The sequence below is a fragment of the Xenopus tropicalis genome, chromosome 7 (assembly GCF_000004195.4).
Source record: "Xenopus tropicalis strain Nigerian chromosome 7, UCB_Xtro_10.0, whole genome shotgun sequence".
In the NCBI taxonomy this organism is placed as follows: Eukaryota; Metazoa; Chordata; class Amphibia; order Anura; family Pipidae; genus Xenopus; species Xenopus tropicalis.
Genome location: NC_030683.2, coordinates 50,818,865 through 50,837,194, shown reverse-complemented (window position 1 = coordinate 50,837,194; position 18,330 = coordinate 50,818,865).

The following is an 18,330-nucleotide window of genomic DNA, read 5'->3' as shown; positions in this document are numbered from 1 at the left end:
ATATGTTTAAATCATCTATCAAAAATGTCTTCTCTATTTAAAGTTGGTCTGGCATTTTGTAAAAAGCAATTTAAATCCTGCCCTAATGATACTTTACATCCAAGCCTTAATAATAGCTTTTAAAAGAGTGCTTTGAACCTGTCTCATATTTTAGAAATCTGGTCACCTTAAATGCCACAGTAGAAAAAAGAAATATCTTATGTGTATCCCAAGAGTGGTTTTATCCCCGCAATAGAACGTATAATAGTGTCTGATTTATTGCAAGCCTTAGGGCTGACCTTCTAAACAGATAAGAGAAATCGCCCTTTTACTTTTTACAGACTTTTTCTTGCTCTGAAATATTAGAATGATACATGTGATGTGCTTTACATGCAATGGGTGTTGTCGGCATTCATGTTTTATTATACATAACTGAACTATTATGCTAAAGAAAAATAGTTTTGGGGCAAGTAGTAGTTGTAGCAGTAGTTGGGAAAAAGTGCTGTTAAATACAGGTATGGAACCTGTTATCCAGAATGCTCGGGACCTCGGGTTTCCCGGATAAGGGATCTTTCTGTAATTTGGATCTCCATAGCTTAAATCTGCTAAAAATCATTTAAATATTAAATAAACCCCATGGGATTGTTTTGCCTCCAATAAGGATTAATTATATCTTAGTTGGGATCAAGTACAAGGTACTGTTTTATTATTACAGAGAAAAAGAAAACACATTTTAAAAATTAGAATTATTTGCTTATAATGGAGTCTCTTGGAGATGGCCTTTCCGTAATTCTAAACTTTCTGCATAACGGGTTTCCAGATAAGGGATCCCATACCTTTAATTTTTAGATATGATTTCTTTATTCTCTGTAATAATAATACAGTACTTTGTACTGCATGAATACATAGTGTGTTGCATTATTCCATTTCGCCAGGTTTTAGTTAACAAGATTTTATTTAAACATATTCTCAAACATAATTTGATAAGCTAAAAAGGTTTTTTCCTCACTGCAGATAATAGCACAAATTCAACTTAGATTTAAATACCTTGTAAATCAGCCCCCAAATGTTGCTTGATTACAAGTCTTCATTGCACTCTGAAAAACCTACACCTCGGGCCACTGTCATTTGTAATAAAATGTGTCATGGGTGGCTCAACTCTACATGTACAGCTGTATCTAGGGTTTTACACTATTAATTATGTAAATTACCAAATTGCAAATCTTTGCTAAAATAAGCAGTTTTTATGACAGGATAGGAAAATAATTAAAAATGTTCACTATGTAGTATTTCACAGTATTTAATATGTGAACATTTAAATATCCAATATGCATAGGGTTACAAACTATTTGACATGTTTAGGCCCCTAAATTTATAAAAAAATATTGCAAAGTGAGATTAGTGATCCACATTCAAGTCTCACTGTGCAATGTTTGGCCAAAACAAACAATCTACAGCAATGCAGAACTGAAAATGCATAGAAAATATTTGAATGTATCTCATTAAGCTCTTCCTGGAACCACGAAAGGGAATCCATGTCACCCTTCCATATGATGAACACATCAAAATGCCACCACCAAACCACACAGTGTTCAGTAAACTGCATCTGACGTTATATGTGTTCCTCCAGCGGCGATCCTGGGGCTGATGCCGCCCACTTTCTCACACTCTGCACAGGGTCGGACTGGGGGGTGAAGGGCCCACCGGTGCTCCCGGCCCAGGGGCCCTGCAGGTGCCCCCGCTGGCCGGGTCCCCTAATTCCCACCACCCCACAGGGGACCCCAAACCCCCCTCGCAGGGTCCCCCACCTGGCGTCCTCCCTCGAGCGCGCGTAATTTAACGCGCTGGGAGGATTTTTCCCGGTGTCCCGACGGCCCAGTCCGACCCTGACTCTGAACTTAATTTTAGATTCAGAGCGGGTTCTGAGAGTATCATATCGCTAGTGTAGAGAGTGTTATTGTGCTCTCTGCACTAGAAGAGCTGAATTTTCATTTTAAAAAAGAAAAATTCATCTCTTAGGGGGAGATTTACTAAGGCACGAACGGTTCGAATGCGTCCGAATGTGTTTTTTTCGTAATGATCAGTATTTTTTCGACTATTTTGTCGTCGTCGTCGGGAAAAATTAGTATTGTTGTGCCGAGTACGAAAGTTTCGGATTCATTCAAGCTTCAGTATCGTGACTTTCCTTGGGCCAGGTTGGAGCTGCAGAGTGCCATTTATTCCTCTGTGAGGCTTCCAAAATCATGCAAAGTCGGAAAGGTTTTTCCGCCGTTTACGATCGTTCAATATGATAAAGTCGCGACGGCGACGAAATAGTCGCGCAAAATACAATAAAGTTGCGACGGCTAAATTTTTGTTTCCAATCCGAATTTTTGCTATTCGGGATTCGAATTCGTGCTTTGGTAAATCTCCCCTTTAAAGTTACCAGAGGCGTCTTTTTTCTGCCCCTGGTAACTGGCCATTCCCTGCTGCCTGAGGCAGGTTTCTCACCTTGCCTTACGGCAGGAGCGGCCCTTTGTTCCTAGTGCTGCCAAAGAATGAAGGAGTTAGCGTATGAAGGGGTAGCATTGGAACCTATCACTGTCCCCCTCACGTGTCCTTGAACCTGAAATAATTCTTAAGAAAAATCATTCCCAGCAATATCAATTCCATCACTTTGTGGAATGGACGTATACAGTGAGGGCACATCCAGTGTGCCCAACATTACAGTATATTGTCCAAATCTTCCAAACGGATGGAATGTAGCTTCCGAAACAGTGATTTGTATCTCTAATATATGACTTACCCTGTTGTACAAATGTCACCAGGATCCTGTCCAACAAAGGCCATAGGGCAGAACACAGAACCAATGCCTGAAACTATTGGCTGTCCAGGCAGTTGGACAGGATCCTTGTAAATCTTGGGCTGGGTATACCCTGCAACTTATATCCCAGTATATCAGCTGCAGAACAAATAATATCATTTATGCTATGACTTGGCCTATTGGGAGGTATTGACAATTTGAAATTGTATTTCACTGATGTCTACTGATATTAACAAAGCACATGTGGTCAAGTAGAGTTTTATAAAAAGTGGCTTGATTGGACATAGTCTCTTATAGACCCAACCACAAGAGGTGATTTGGAAAAATATGAGCAGAAGGCAAATTGATTTTTTTTGTGGGAATAGTGACACCTCGTGGTCAAAATAAGGAATTAAATTGAATTGGTTTTCTGGGAATTTTTTTTTTATATTTTTATTATAAATGACTGTTCTCAAGAAAGTAGAGATCTTCTACAATTTAACTGAATTCTGGTTTATTTGAATCTGCCAAGAAAGAGAACTATTGCTGCCCCACCTTACCTTTATTATATATTTTCTGCTGAAGGTCAGAAATGGAACCACCACCTCTCCACCTGTCGCTATTAGGGCAAGCTAAGCAGTGACACACAATATGTAATGCTGGCTATAAGTTGCTTATGTGAAGATGTTTTTAGAAGGCCCTTAACTTATGAATTTATCTGTGCTGTCTCTGACTGACGCTGGCAGGTATTTTCCATTATGGTCTGCTGTAAGGATTAAAAGGCATTTGCATGGATTGTTAGTTAAAGTGCAACTGAGGATGTGGGAAAGGTAAATGAAACCTACTAGCAATGATTCTCTTTTGGACCTGGTGATATCTAATAATACTGAACTCATCTCTAACATTTGTGTGGGTGAGCATTTGGGGAACAGTGATCATAACATGGTCTCCTTTTTGATAATGCTGCAGAGACAGCTCTATAAAGGAGTCACTAAAACACTTAGGGGCAGATTTATCAAATCATGAATGGGAAAAATTCGGATTGGAAACGAAAATTTCTGAAGATCGCAAAGATCACGAAAATGCTTACGAAAAAATCATATTAGTCACGATAATATCGTATTGGCAATCCGAAAGTCACAAAATTTTCGTAACGTACAATTGTAAACAGCAGTAAAACCTTTCCAATTTTTTCGTGCAAGCTTACAAAAAAGTCGTGCGGCATACGAAAAGTTGTGCGGACACCCAAAAAATTTGCCGAAAATACGCTCCGAGCGTTCGTTCCTTTGTAAATGTGCCCCTTAATTTTAGATGTGCAGACAAGGGCATCTCTGCAATGTGACAACTGGAAAAGGCTTTTCACAGGTTTAGACATAGAAGGAAAATGGAACATCTTTAAAACATTGCTTAGCAAGTTTACAGGTCAGTATATTTCCCTTGTAAGCAAGGAAAGGGATCACAAAGCAAAACCTTTATGGTTGAATAAAAGTGTTAGTGTTGAGGTTAGTAAGAAAAAACGTGCTTTTAAAGCATTCAAGTTAGCTGGGTCAGCAGAAACTTTCATCAAGTACAATGAAGCAAATAAAGCATGCAAAAAAGCTATCAGGCAAGCTAAAATAGAGATGGAAAGGGGTATTGCAGTTAGGAGTAAAAATAATCCAAAATTATATTTTAAATATGTAAATACTACAAAAATTAAGCAAGAAGGGGTGGGACCCTTATGATTAAGAGGGGGGGGCAGTTGGTTGATGAAAACAGGGAAAAAAGCAGAAATTTTGAACTCCGCATTCTCATCTATACAACTGAGACGCCAGTTTATCAAGGCTTCCCTTTTAATAGACCTAATTCTAGTAATATAACTACTGATGCATGGGTCATTTGGGTGGAAATTCAAAAGAGATTTGAACATGTAAAGGTAAACAAAGGTCCAGGGCCAGATAGTATTCATCCCAGGGTATTAATTGAGCTTAGCGCTGTGCTTGCCAACCCTCTTCACTTAATTTTTCAGGATTCCTGAGGTCTGCCATGGTGGCGAGAGACTGGAGAATTGCTAATCTGGTGGCGTTATTTAAAAAAGGATCCCATTCTCAGACTAAAAACTATAGGTCCTTTGCTTGTTAACTTGTTTATTAATGACCTGGAGGTGGGCATAGAAAGTGTTGGGGGTATCCTTATTTGAGAAGGATATGGGGATTTTTGTAGATTCCAGGCATATCATTCTGTGGCTACTAAAGCAAATAAAGTTCTGTATTATATAAAAAAACGGCATTGACTCAACGGATGAAAACATAATTTTGCCTCTTTATAGGTCTCTGGTAAGGTCTCACCTTGAGTATGCGGTGCAGTTTTGGGCTCCAGTCCTTAAAAAGGATATTAAGGAGCTGGAGAGAGTGCAGAGATGTGCAACTAACAGGGAAAAGGGGATGGAAGATTTAAGCTATGAGGTTAGCCTGTCAAGGTTGGGGTTGTTTTCTCTGGAAAAAAGGTGCTTGTGAGGGGAACATGATTACTCTGTACAAGTACATTAGAGGGGATTATAGACAGATAGGGGAAGTTTTTGCATAAAAACGACCACCCCTTTAGATTGGAGCTTCCATTTGAAGAAGCGTAGAATAAGCGTAGGTGGTTTTTCACAGTGAGGGCAGTGAGGTTGTGGAATTCCCTTCCTAGTGATGTTGTTATGGCAGATTCGGTTTATGCCTTTAAAGGAGAATGAAAGTCAAATTCTATTAAGCACACTATTCAATAGTACTACTATTGTTAAGTAAAAACGCTTTATTTCTGGCTTGCCTTGTTAGAGATTTACAAGATTGAAAGAGTTACACTTACTGCATGCTGCATACTCATTTCTGTGAATGGCACTACCATCTTTGAAAAGGTTTGCCCACTTCCTTTCCCTCACCGTCTATACTGAGCATGTGCAGCATTCCCTTCCCCCTGAGCCTAGATAGCACAGAAGAAATGAACGAATCGGTTGTGGACACACGTTGCCATGGCAACGGTGGTTCCGCTTCTCATTGGTTGGGGGCGTTAAATATCACGAAAATGCTTACGAAAAAATCGTATTAGTCACGATAATATCATATTGGCGATCCAAAAGTCCCGAAATTTGCAGTTGCAGGTTGGGTCCCACCCAATATATATATTTTACTACTATTTTGGAGGATCTGTCATTACAGGTATGGAATCCTTTATACAGAAAGTTCTGAATTATGGGATGGACATCTCCCATAGACTTCATTATAAGCAAATAATTCTAATTTTTAAAAATGATTTACTGTTTTGCTATAATAATAAAACAGTACCTTGTACATGATCCCAACTAAGATACAATTAATCCTTATTGGAAGCAAAACAAGATGAGAATCTCACCTCAGGTGGCAGCGACCCGCAGGATATAAGCCACTCCTCATAATTTTGAAAGACGAAATTTGGCTCTTCTGGTGCAGAGAGCACAATTGATGCAGCCCCCCCCTTGACCCGCTCTGATACTGAGGCGGGGCAGACTTAAAGGGGACCTGTCACCTTAAGAAATAATTACAAATTGTTTTCTATTGTGTTTGTCAAGCAAAATAAACTTTACTTACACCATATAAATTATTTTAATCTTATATTCCTCAGCCTTGGAATTTACAGTTGCAGCAAGCAGGCCGGCACCATTTTGTGGACACTGTTATCAAAGCAGGCATTGCATCCTGCCACAATCTTGTTTCTGTGCCAGTGTGGGGGGACCTGATACCCATGTCCATGCACTGGTTACAAAATTACATGGTGCGAAGGGAGGGGGAATGTGAGGAGGGCAGCAACATCTAAGAATTGGAAGTGAAAGTAACTCTCTGCCCCGCCTCTATGCCTAAGGCATAGAGGCGGGGCAGGCAATATATGATTGACAGCTGGGATTTTTAAATGCTTTTATAATGGGTATGGATGTGGTAATAAAAAAATAATTTTGGGTTTCATGTTTAATTTGAAAAGGGCTTTTATTATACAGCTTTTTATGTCTGGGTGACAGGTCCACTTTAAGAAAAGCCCATGTGAGTTTGCTAACTCATGCTGTGTTTTGGGTGGAATTTATTTTTTTGTTACAAAAGCCCGATCAGGGAAAATTATGGAAATTACTGAGCTTTATCCACCTGAAACACAGCATGAGTTAGCAAACTTACAAAAGGTTTCCTTTATGATTGCTCAAGCCTAAAAGCTTAAGCAATCATAAATAGGCCCCTAGTGAACTAGGTCACTAAGTGCACAGTGACCAATGCCTTTAATCAACAGATATTTTATGGAAAAAAAATGTAGTGGCAACTGTGCTTACTTGTTACTGCCAAAGTCAGGGCCACTTTAGGGTACCAGTGGGCCCTGGCCAAAATTTTAATGGTGGGCCCCCACTGCCAAAGTCTGCCATAAGCAGATTATTTTCCATTATTTTCAATAGTAATTTGAGGTTACCTTAAAGCCTTTCTTCCCTAACCTTTATCCACATCTACAAAAGTATTTGGTGGAATACATACTTAAAGTACAATATTTATCAACTACATTTTGACTGACACACTCAACTGTTGTGATAAATGATTTTCTGCTTTAGGAAATGTAAGAAAAACGTGAACTGTTCACCCACAAAAATCAGTTTGCACACTGCTAGTCCTGATCTTAAAATCTGATGAAAGCAAAATAATTAATTACATCATTGCTTATTATACATTGTGTTATTAATGGTTTCAATGAAATTATGAAATGATTAACAGCAAAAGAACTTTTATTTATTTTGTAAATTCATTTCCTAACATTGGCTTATTTAGTAAAATAAAAATGTCAGATACAATAGAAAATGATGTACAGAGTTCATAATGGTATACAAATTAGATTTTACGTGCACAACTTTTTAGTTTCTCTGTTTAAATATAGGCTTTGGTACAATTACATAACACAACCTAATGAAAAGCTGGAATCTTTTCAGGGACTTTGCATGTCATTGGGAAAATGGCGCAGTTTTTCTGATATGTCCTTATAATCACAACAAAGCACCTGATTTGTTGTGGGTTAATTCTGTGCTAACCTCCAGCTTACCAATGCCAACTTACAATACTTTATGACCAGTGTATTTGCTTTCCTGTTGTTAAGTGGATGTGGGATGTAACCTTAGAAACTAATGCTTCAAGGACAAATAAACTTTTCATTCCATTTGCTGTCTTTTCAACCATACATTTGCTGCAGATAAAATATATGTTATTTCTGTGTCAAAATGTGCTTTTTAATATTACACAATATTTTGTTATAGATTTTATGAATTTAAATAGCTCAAATTGATGTTTTAATTGGTCTGGTGGAGGCAATGATTTTGTGCACTGGAATATTCTGTTAAAGCACAGCAAGTTTTCAGAATAATACTGAAAAAAATAAAAACAAGTTAAAAAAAAAAAATAATAATTAAAAGCCAGAGACAAAGGAGAAGATATTTAACTTTTAGGTTGGCATACTGGGGAAAGACCCGCTCGTTTGGCGACCTTGCAAAACAGGCAGATCTTACAGTGTATGTGTAAGGTTACCTGGTGGTCTAGGGGCCCGGCGGGGACGCCCGCCGCTGCCTGTGCGGGGACGCCCGCTCTCCAGTTCTTTTAGGCGCGCGCGCGCACGTCCGTCACCTCTTTGACGTGCGCTCGCATCTGCGCATGCGCCTTCTCCCCTGTGCTGCGCGCGAATGCGCACTTTCCTTCTTCCCCGTTGCGCTGCGTATGACGTCATTTTGGCGCGAGATTTGAATATTTAAAGCTGTTCTTAGAGCAAAATCATTGCCCAACGTAGGTTTTCCTCCTGTGAGTTCCTGGGTGTGTTATTCCTGTTCTGCTGATCTGTTTTGACCTCTGCCTGTCCTTGACCTCCCTGTACTGCTGCCTGAACCGACCTTTGCCTGAATTTGACTACTCTTCCGGATTCTGTTTGGTACCGCGCTGCCTTCTTGTTGTTGACCCCGGCCTGACCTCTGACTACCCTTTTGGACTCTGATTTGGTACTTTGCTCTCTGAACGCTACTGACCCCGGCCTGATCTCCGACTGTGTCTTCTTGTGCCCATTCTCCCTGTAGCACGGTTTTGGTTCCCTTGCCTGCTCAGAACTCTTTCCTTGGACCTGGCGGCATCCGAGTAGCGAAGGGCTCCTCCCGACGTGAAAGGCGGCGGTTATAGGCAGAAGCGTGAGCCGAGACCAGGCCCTTGGGAACTGTTCTGAGTTTTGGGATACCGACCGTGACAGTATGGCCAGCTTAAGCATGTCTCATCCAACAACCTGGGCTGAGTCATCAGCCCTTTCTGCTGACAGCAAGCTATCAGCAGATGGCCTAAATTCTGTAGCCTTAATTCTGTAAGTCTGTTCCTGCACTGCTGCAACATCCTGTCTGCATTTGAACCATTTTGTCCTGTCTGTCTGGTTCTGACCCCTGCCTGTATCCTGACTTTGAGCGAATTCTGCCTGGATTGACCCTTTTGCCTGCTTGTTTTTATACAGTAGAGGAGCCAGAGTGCCGAGACCAACCCAACAGCTGCACTGTTGGCTCAGCTCAGTCTAGTCAGTAATTTATGCAGGATATGGTGCATAAAGGCTTACTCAAGATTAATGTAAACAAGGCACCAGGACCAGATGGAATACACCCTCAGGTGAGAGCTAGGTTCATTTTTACAGTGGTCTGTTTCTGATATTCTCAGACTCGCTTTCATCTGGTATGGTATGGATTGTAGGAAAGCTAATGTCATTTCTAAATTTAAAAAGGGATTAAGGTCTCAGCCTGGCAATTATAGGACAGTAAATTTGACATCCGTGGTGGGCAAGTTATTTGAAGACTTGTTAAGGGATCACATACAAAAGTATGTTCTGAGAATGGCTTTATCAGCATGGCTTTATAAAGGACAGGTCCCGTCAGGCAAATTTAATTGCTTTTTATGATGAGGTTAATAAGAAGATGGACAGTGGAGGTGCAGTAGATGTGATCTATTTGGATTTTGCCAAAACATTTTAAACCGTTCACCACAAATGACTGCTTTCTAAACTAAGGTCTAGTGAAGTTGTAAAAAACTGGCTACAGGATTGGGTTTAGGGGTTGGCTGTTAATGGTACATTCTCTACTTGGAGTAAGGTTGTCAGTGGGGTCCCTCAGGGTTCTGTACTGGGGCCACTACTTGTTATATAAATTACTTAGGGGAGGGTATTATAAGTAATCTGTGTTTGCAGATGACACAAAACTCTGCAGCCCAGCAATTTCCTCAAATGTCAAGAGGCCTAAGTTGCTGGAGATGTTGTCGGACTGTAAGATGGCAACTGATTTTTTATTAGAGGCTTCGTTAGACCTGGTTCAGTTTTCAGCAAGTCTATGGCTCTGTCAGTAACAGCTAGAATAGCTCTCTGGCTTAAAGTTTGGGCTGCGGATGCAGCTTCCAAGACAAATTTATGTCAGCTACATTTCAAGGGTGAAATGTTGTTTGGAGAAAAGTTGGATGCCATCATAAAGAAGGTTTCGGGCGGCAAGAGTGTCTTCCTGCCTCAGGAGAAAAGAGGCTGTTAAGACTACAATAAAGACAGCTACAATAAAGACAAGGAGAGATCATCAAGACAATATTAGCCGGGGGCAGAATATTTCAGACAGTTTTCGTGGAGGTCTGGTCGGCAGAGTACCAGAGGCACTTCTAGGAGATCAGGTGTTGTTTCCTCTGCCCCTTCTACGTCCTTTCAGCAATGAGGATGTTGAGGCCCAAATAATGTTAGGAGGCAGGTTAGCCAGTTTTTACCATGTTTGGGCCGGGTCCATTCAGGTTACTTGGGTAAGGAACACAGTGGAAAGAGGTTTTTTACTAGAGTTCCAGTCAATTAGTGACAGAGTGGGGATGTCCGGAAATAGACATCCTGGCAGAACATAAAGTGCCTTCAGTTTTTTGTGAGGTCTCCATGCAAAGGGGCCTTGGCAGTGGACGGCCTGGGATAAGATTATGGACCGTCTCTGATTTACGTATTTTCTCAAATTCCGCTGAGTTCTAAAAACGGGAAAGCAGGACAAGGCGGAGGCTGTGGCGATCATCCCCTTTTGGCCCAGAATGCCTTGGTTTCCTCTGCTTCACAAACTAGCCATAGAGGAACCATTGGAAATGTTGAGATATCCAGGGTGGCTGTCACAAGGCTCACTTCAGATTCAAAAGGACTTGTGGCACACTTGACTTTGTGAGGGCAATAAAGATTTAATTGGAAAGAACTAAAGGTGGCCACACACGTGGCAATTTCCGATCTTTCGTGCTACCACGAAAGATCGTTAAATCCGCCACTAACCTTCAGGGCTGAAACGGCAGATAAGGAGGAAGAAACAATAAGATTTCTACCTCCTTCTGCCGATTCAGCCCTGATGGCAGATTTTGCTCAGGCACCTTATATGGCGCCTGATCAAAATCTTTTAACCTGGCCGATCGGCGAGTCGACCGATAGCAGCCTCCTGCGATATCGGTCGACTCACCAACTTGCCATACACGCACTGAATATCGTACGAAACGAGGTTTCGTACGATATTATCGGTGCGTGTATGGCCAGCTTAAGTCCTGGAGGAAATCAGAATGATTGTTCATAATTTCCAGAGGCTTCAGGAAGGGTCAAGCTCCAACAAAGAGAACAATTAGTGCTTGGATTGTAGCGGCAATTGCAAAAGCCTATAATTTGGCAGCCAGGAAGATTCCCAAGGGTTTAAAAGCCCATCCCACCAGAGCATTGGCTTGTTCCTGGGCGACAGAAGCCGGGGTGTCGCCAGAGAATGTTTGCAGATCAGCAAGATGGTCTTCATTTAATACTTTTGTTAACCATTGGGAGCATTGGTGAATGCTGACTTTGGGTGACTAGGGAAAACAGGAAATTGTTTCATACTTACCGTAATTTCTGTTTGCTGGTTACCTTCCATGGCAGCATTCACCAGGGATTTCCCATCCTGAGTTGGACAGCTTTTTACGAAGACTAAGGAGGGAAAGGGAAGTAGAACTTTTAACCTATTGGTGAGAGGTCCTGTCCACTGGCCTGCAGGGGAGGATAACTCATTGGTGAATACTGGCCTGCAGGGGAGGATAACTCATTGGTGAATACTGCCATGGAAGGTGACCAGGAAACAGAAATTACGGTAAGTATGAAACAATTTCCTTTTTTTTTTACGGAGAGAGCTGTGAAGTTGTGGAATTCCCTCCCTGAACCAGTCATATTGGCTGATACATTAGAAAACTTCACAAAGGGGTTGAGTGGCTTTTTAGCAAGTGAGGGAATACAGGGTTATGAGGCAAATTAGAGTGGCTTCAGGTAGAAGGTTGTAGTGCAGACAGGTTGGGACTGGGAGACTAGATGTGCTGCAAAGAGTAGAGTAATAGTAGTAGTAGAGAATACTTTGGGGGGAATTCACAAAAGTGGTGATATTGAGACAAAATAAAAGTGAAGATAGATTTGTCGGATTTTCCACCTAATTCAGTCTGGGAGCAGCTTGGCTGGGGGTTGCAGCTTGGCAGTATAGCAAGTTAAAGTATAGGAATTTTAAGTATACTTTAATGAGTTAGACAGAGTTGGACAGCAGTTGAAACAGCAGTGAACATACTCCATCTGGGACTTGACAAAACTCACTTCATTCCTGTTGATTGTATGCATGGTGCTCCCTAAGGTAGTCTCTTCCTTTAACCCTCCTGTTGCCTGTCCATACTCCATACACATATCCTCCTCCCTGCTCCCATCTACATACTCCGGCTCCTTTACCCTCTATAACTACTTACGTCACCTCTGTCCCCCGGTTACTGTCCGTATGCGGAGGCGCAATCACTTCAAATCCTCTGCTCACGTCTTCTCACTACTCTTCCTACTATTGCTGGTTGCAGGGGATGTCTCTCCAAACCCCGGGCCCTGCTCCATACCTACTTATATCCGTCCTCGTCCTTCTGTCCCCATGCCTAAAACCTGTCACTCTGCTGTTTCTAACCTTATTCAGGTTCCCACTCTTCCCTCCTCATGCCTTCCGTTTTCTTGTGCCCTTCTTAATGTCCGTTCCTTAACTAACAAAGCTACGCTAATCCATGATCTGGTCTGCTCTAAATCATTTCATCTTCTCGCACTAACAGAAACCTGGCTCTTACAGGATGACACCGCCACTGAAGCTGCACTCTCTCATGGCGGTCTGTCTTTCTCCCACACCCCCCGGACCACTGGACGCGGTGGGGGAGTTGGAATTCTCCTCTCCTCCCGTTGCCGGTTCGCATCTATTCCTATTCCCCCAGCTTTTTTGTTTAGTTCATTTGAAGTGCATGCCATTCAGATCTTCCATCCGCTCTATGTAAGGGTGGCTGTCATTTACAGGCCCCCGTCAGCCTCCTACCCTGCTACCTTCCTCTCTGATTTTGAAACCTGGCTCTCCTTTTTCCTCTCTACTGACGGCCCTGCAATCATCCTTGGGGACTTCAACTCCCACATTGATGACCTCTCGCAACCCTGGCCCTCACGTTTTCTACGCCTAACCTCCTCTTTTGAGCTCCAGCAGTGGACAAATGCTCCGACTCACAAGGATGGCCACTTTCTGGACTTAGTCTTTACCAAAAATCTGTCCCTTTCTGATTTTAACAGTGTCCCCTTCCCCTTCTCTGACCATCACCTGGTTACATTTTCTGTCTCTCACTCTCCTTCCCAACCTGCTCATTTCCCCACTGTATTAATTAGTAACACACGTGACGTAGATCTCCCGGCTTTAACTTGCTCTTTCAGGTCCAGTCTCTCCTCCTTTAATGAGATGTCTGACCCTGATACCCTGGTTAGCGAGTACAACAGCATTATAGCCTCCACAATTGACTTATTTGCACCCCTTCATCCTAAGCGCACTCGGGTGCAAAACCCCCGCCCCTGGCTGAATGTGCAAACCAAATTCCTGCGCTCCTGTATGAGGTCTGCGGAACGTATGTGGAGAAAATCCCGTACGCAAGCCGACTTTATCCACTATAAATTCCTATTGGCCTGCCTCAATTCTGCCCTGTCGAAGGCTAAACAGGAATACTACAACACCCTCATAAACAGTAATAAATCCAACCCTAAACGCCTATTTTCCATATTCAATACCCTTCTGCGTCCCTCGCAGACTCCATCACCTCACTTTATGCACTCTCCCCAGGACTTTGCTGATTTCTTCCTGAACAAAGTGGAGTCCATCCGCAATCAAATTCCCCCTTCTAATAATACGAACCAGCTCCTCCTTCCTCAGCCCCCCTCTGCATGTCTTAGCTCATTTGGTCCTGTAACTGGCTCTGAAGTCTCCCGGCTTCCCAGCCCTTTCTGCTGACAGCAAGCTATCAGCAGATGGCCTAAATTCTGTAGCCTTAATTCTGTAAGTCTGTTCCTGCACTGCTGCAACATCCTGTCTGCATTTGAACCATTTTGTCCTGTCTGTCTGGTTCTGACCCCTGCCTGTATCCTGACTTTGAGCGAATTCTGCCTGGATTGACCCTTTTGCCTGCTTGTTTTTATACAGTAGAGGAGCCAGAGTGCCGAGACCAACCCAACAGCTGCACTGTTGGCTCAGCTCAGTCTAGTCAGTAATTTATGCAGGATATGGTGCATAAAGGCTTACTCAAGATTAATGTAAACAAGGCACCAGGACCAGATGGAATACACCCTCAGGTGAGAGCTAGGTTCATTTTTACAGTGGTCTGTTTCTGATATTCTCAGACTCGCTTTCATCTGGTATGGTATGGATTGTAGGAAAGCTAATGTCATTTCTAAATTTAAAAAGGGATTAAGGTCTCAGCCTGGCAATTATAGGACAGTAAATTTGACATCCGTGGTGGGCAAGTTATTTGAAGACTTGTTAAGGGATCACATACAAAAGTATGTTCTGAGAATGGCTTTATCAGCATGGCTTTATAAAGGACAGGTCCCGTCAGGCAAATTTAATTGCTTTTTATGATGAGGTTAATAAGAAGATGGACAGTGGAGGTGCAGTAGATGTGATCTATTTGGATTTTGCCAAAACATTTTAAACCGTTCACCACAAATGACTGCTTTCTAAACTAAGGTCTAGTGAAGTTGTACAAAACTGGCTACAGGATTGGGTTTAGGGGTTGGCTGTTAATGGTACATTCTCTACTTGGAGTAAGGTTGTCAGTGGGGTCCCTCAGGGTTCTGTACTGGGGCCACTACTTGTTATATAAATTACTTAGGGGAGGGTATTATAAGTAATCTGTGTTTGCAGATGACACAAAACTCTGCAGCCCAGCAATTTCCTCAAATGTCAAGAGGCCTAAGTTGCTGGAGATGTTGTCGGACTGTAAGATGGCAACTGATTTTTTATTAGAGGCTTCGTTAGACCTGGTTCAGTTTTCAGCAAGTCTATGGCTCTGTCAGTAACAGCTAGAATAGCTCTCTGGCTTAAAGTTTGGGCTGCGGATGCAGCTTCCAAGACAAATTTATGTCAGCTACATTTTAAGGGTGAAATGTTGTTTGGAGAAAAGTTGGATGCCATCATAAAGAAGGTTTCGGGCGGCAAGAGTGTCTTCCTGCCTCAGGAGAAAAGAGGCTGTTAAGACTACAATAAAGACAGCTACAATAAAGACAAGGAGAGATCATCAAGACAATATTAGCCGGGGGCAGAATATTTCAGACAGTTTTCGTGGAGGTCTGGTCGGCAGAGTACCAGAGGCACTTCTAGGAGATCAGGTGTTGTTTCCTCTGCCCCTTCTACGTCCTTTCAGCAATGAGGATGTTGAGGCCCAAATAATGTTAGGAGGCAGGTTAGCCAGTTTTTACCATGTTTGGGCCGGGTCCATTCAGGTTACTTGGGTAAGGAACACAGTGGAAAGAGGTTTTTTACTAGAGTGGGAACGTATGTGGAGAAAATCCCGTACGCAAGCCGACTTTATCCACTATAAATTCCTATTGGCCTGCCTCAATTCTGCCCTGTCGAAGGCTAAACAGGAATACTACAACACCCTCATAAACAGTAATAAATCCAACCCTAAACGCCTATTTTCCATATTCAATACCCTTCTGCGTCCCTCGCAGACTCCATCACCTCACTTTATGCACTCTCCCCAGGACTTTGCTGATTTCTTCCTGAACAAAGTGGAGTCCATCCGCAATCAAATTCCCCCTTCTAATAATACGAACCAGCTCCTCCTTCCTCAGCCCCCCTCTGCATGTCTTAGCTCATTTGGTCCTGTAACTGGCTCTGAAGTCTCCCGGCTTCTTTTGTCGGTTCCGCTCACCACTTGCTCTCTAGACCCCATGCCTTCTTCTCTGCTCAAACACTGTGCTGCTGAGCTTACTCCGGCTCTTACTCACATCTTCAACTCTTCTCTGTTTTCTGGAAGTCTCCCCTCTTCATTCAAACAGGCCTGTGTCAAGCCCATCCTTAAAAAGGCCACGCTGGACCCGGCCTGTCTCTCTAACTACCGTCCTGTCTCGCTTTTACCGCTCGCCTCCAAAATCTTAGAGCGCATTGTCTTCTCCCGTATAACTTTCTAAATGCACATCATTTACTGGACCTGCTGCAATCTGGCTTTCGGCCTGCGCACTCTACTGAGACAGCCCTGTGCACAGTTACGAATGATCTCCAGGTTGCCAAAGCCAATGGTCACTTTTCCGTACTAATCCTCCTAGATCTATCGGCTGCGTTTGATACGGTTGACCACTCCCTCCTGATGCAAATTCTGCATTCGATTGGTCTCCGCAGTCAGGCTGCATCCTGGATCTCTTCCTACCTCTCTAACCGTTCATTCACTGTCTCCTATGGTAACAAAATCTCATCTCCAGTTCCTCTTAATGTGGGGTTACCTCAAGGCTCTGTACTTGGGCCGTTGTTGTTCTCCCTCTACACGCTGTCTTTGGGAGATCTTATCCGTTCATTTGGCTTTAAATATCATCTGTATGCTGATGATACCCAAATTTACTTTTCGACCCCTTCATTAACAGTTGAAACTGAGACTCATATCTCTAACTGCCTACTGGCTATCTCTAATTGGATGAACCAACGCCACCTCAAATGAAACCTAACAAAAACTGAACTAATGATCTTTCTGCCTAAGCCTGGTCCTACTCCCCGCCTTTTCTATCTCTATTGAAGGCACCCTCATCAACCCTGTCAATTCCATGCGTTGCTTGGGGGTGATCTTTGACTCCAGTCTCTCCTTCTCTGACCATACTAACACCACTGTCAAAACCTGTCACTTTTTCTTACGCAATATTGCCAAAATCCGTCCCTTTCTTTCTACTGTAACAGCTAGGCTGCTCATGCACGCGCTCATCCTATCCCGACTTGACTACTGTAACCTGCTGCTAACCGGCCTCCCTAACTCCCATCTTTCCCCCCTACATTAAACACTGCTGCCAGAATTCTCCTCCTCTCATCCAGGAGAGTTCAGGCCCTTCCCCTGCTAAAGTCCTTATCATGGCTTCCTATTAAACAAAGAATAGTGTACAAACTCCTTCTCTTAACCTTCAAAGCCCTCCATTCCTCTGCCCCTCACTACATCTCTTCCCTTGTGTCTCCGTACGTTCCTGGCCGACTTCTTTGTTCCTCGCAGAGCAACCGTTTGATTGCGCCCCCCACTCCTACTGCTGTTTCCCGCCTTAAACCTTTCTGCCTTGCTGCCCCTTACATTTGGAATGCCCTCCCTGATTTCCTCCGGAGAGAATCCTCCCTCAGTCTTTTTAAATCTAAACTTAAAGACTACCTTTTGGAGCACTCACCCAGCACCTGATCTGGGAACTGGCACTTATATTGTAGTGTCTCTTAGTGACTTATATTGTAGTATATTTGCCAGTGTGTATGTGCTGTTTGCTGATCACCAAGATGGCTGTTGGGAACAGGTGGGGACCAATGCTGGCGTGCAGCTCTGTAGTTCTGCACATGCTATGGGGTCACAGATAAGTTAGGGCAAATGTCAGTGAAGTGATTAAAGAGGGGGCACTGCTGCTTAAACTAAAAATTTGCCTGGGAGGCTTTACTTTTCCTTTTAATAAAAATGTTTACAATATATTTACACAAAATATTATTGCCTCATTGATTAAGCTAAAACTAGCATAATCATGCAAATGTGAAGTAAAAACTTTTTATATATAAGATATAAATTGAACTTTTTTTAATCAGTGTTTTACTTGTTTATAAAATGTTAATTAGGCTTTTTGTTCTAGGGTTAGACAGAAACTTGTCCCCCTAACAATAGGCTGCTAATCCCCATTAATATGTTAACAATCCCCCAATGGGGCCCCTACCTTAGGTGTGAAATAGAGACTGGGTGAAACCAAACAAAACAGAAGAGCTTACAATTGATCTAACAGAGTTACACTGAGCTTTACTCCATTTTGAAAATGTCAGGAAAAAATGTTGTTAAAACGTCGTATAAATGTCGTTTAAAAGACAAATCCACAAAAGTGTCTGTAAACCGTCTTTCTTTCACCAAAAACGAAAAAGTGGCGGTTGAGTCGTTATTTAGGCAGATTTCTGTTTGTGAATCTGGAGAAAGTGTTTTCCGACAGTTTTTCCACCACTTTTACTCCAAAAAGGTCTCTCTCACTTTTGTGAATTCCCCCCTTTGTGT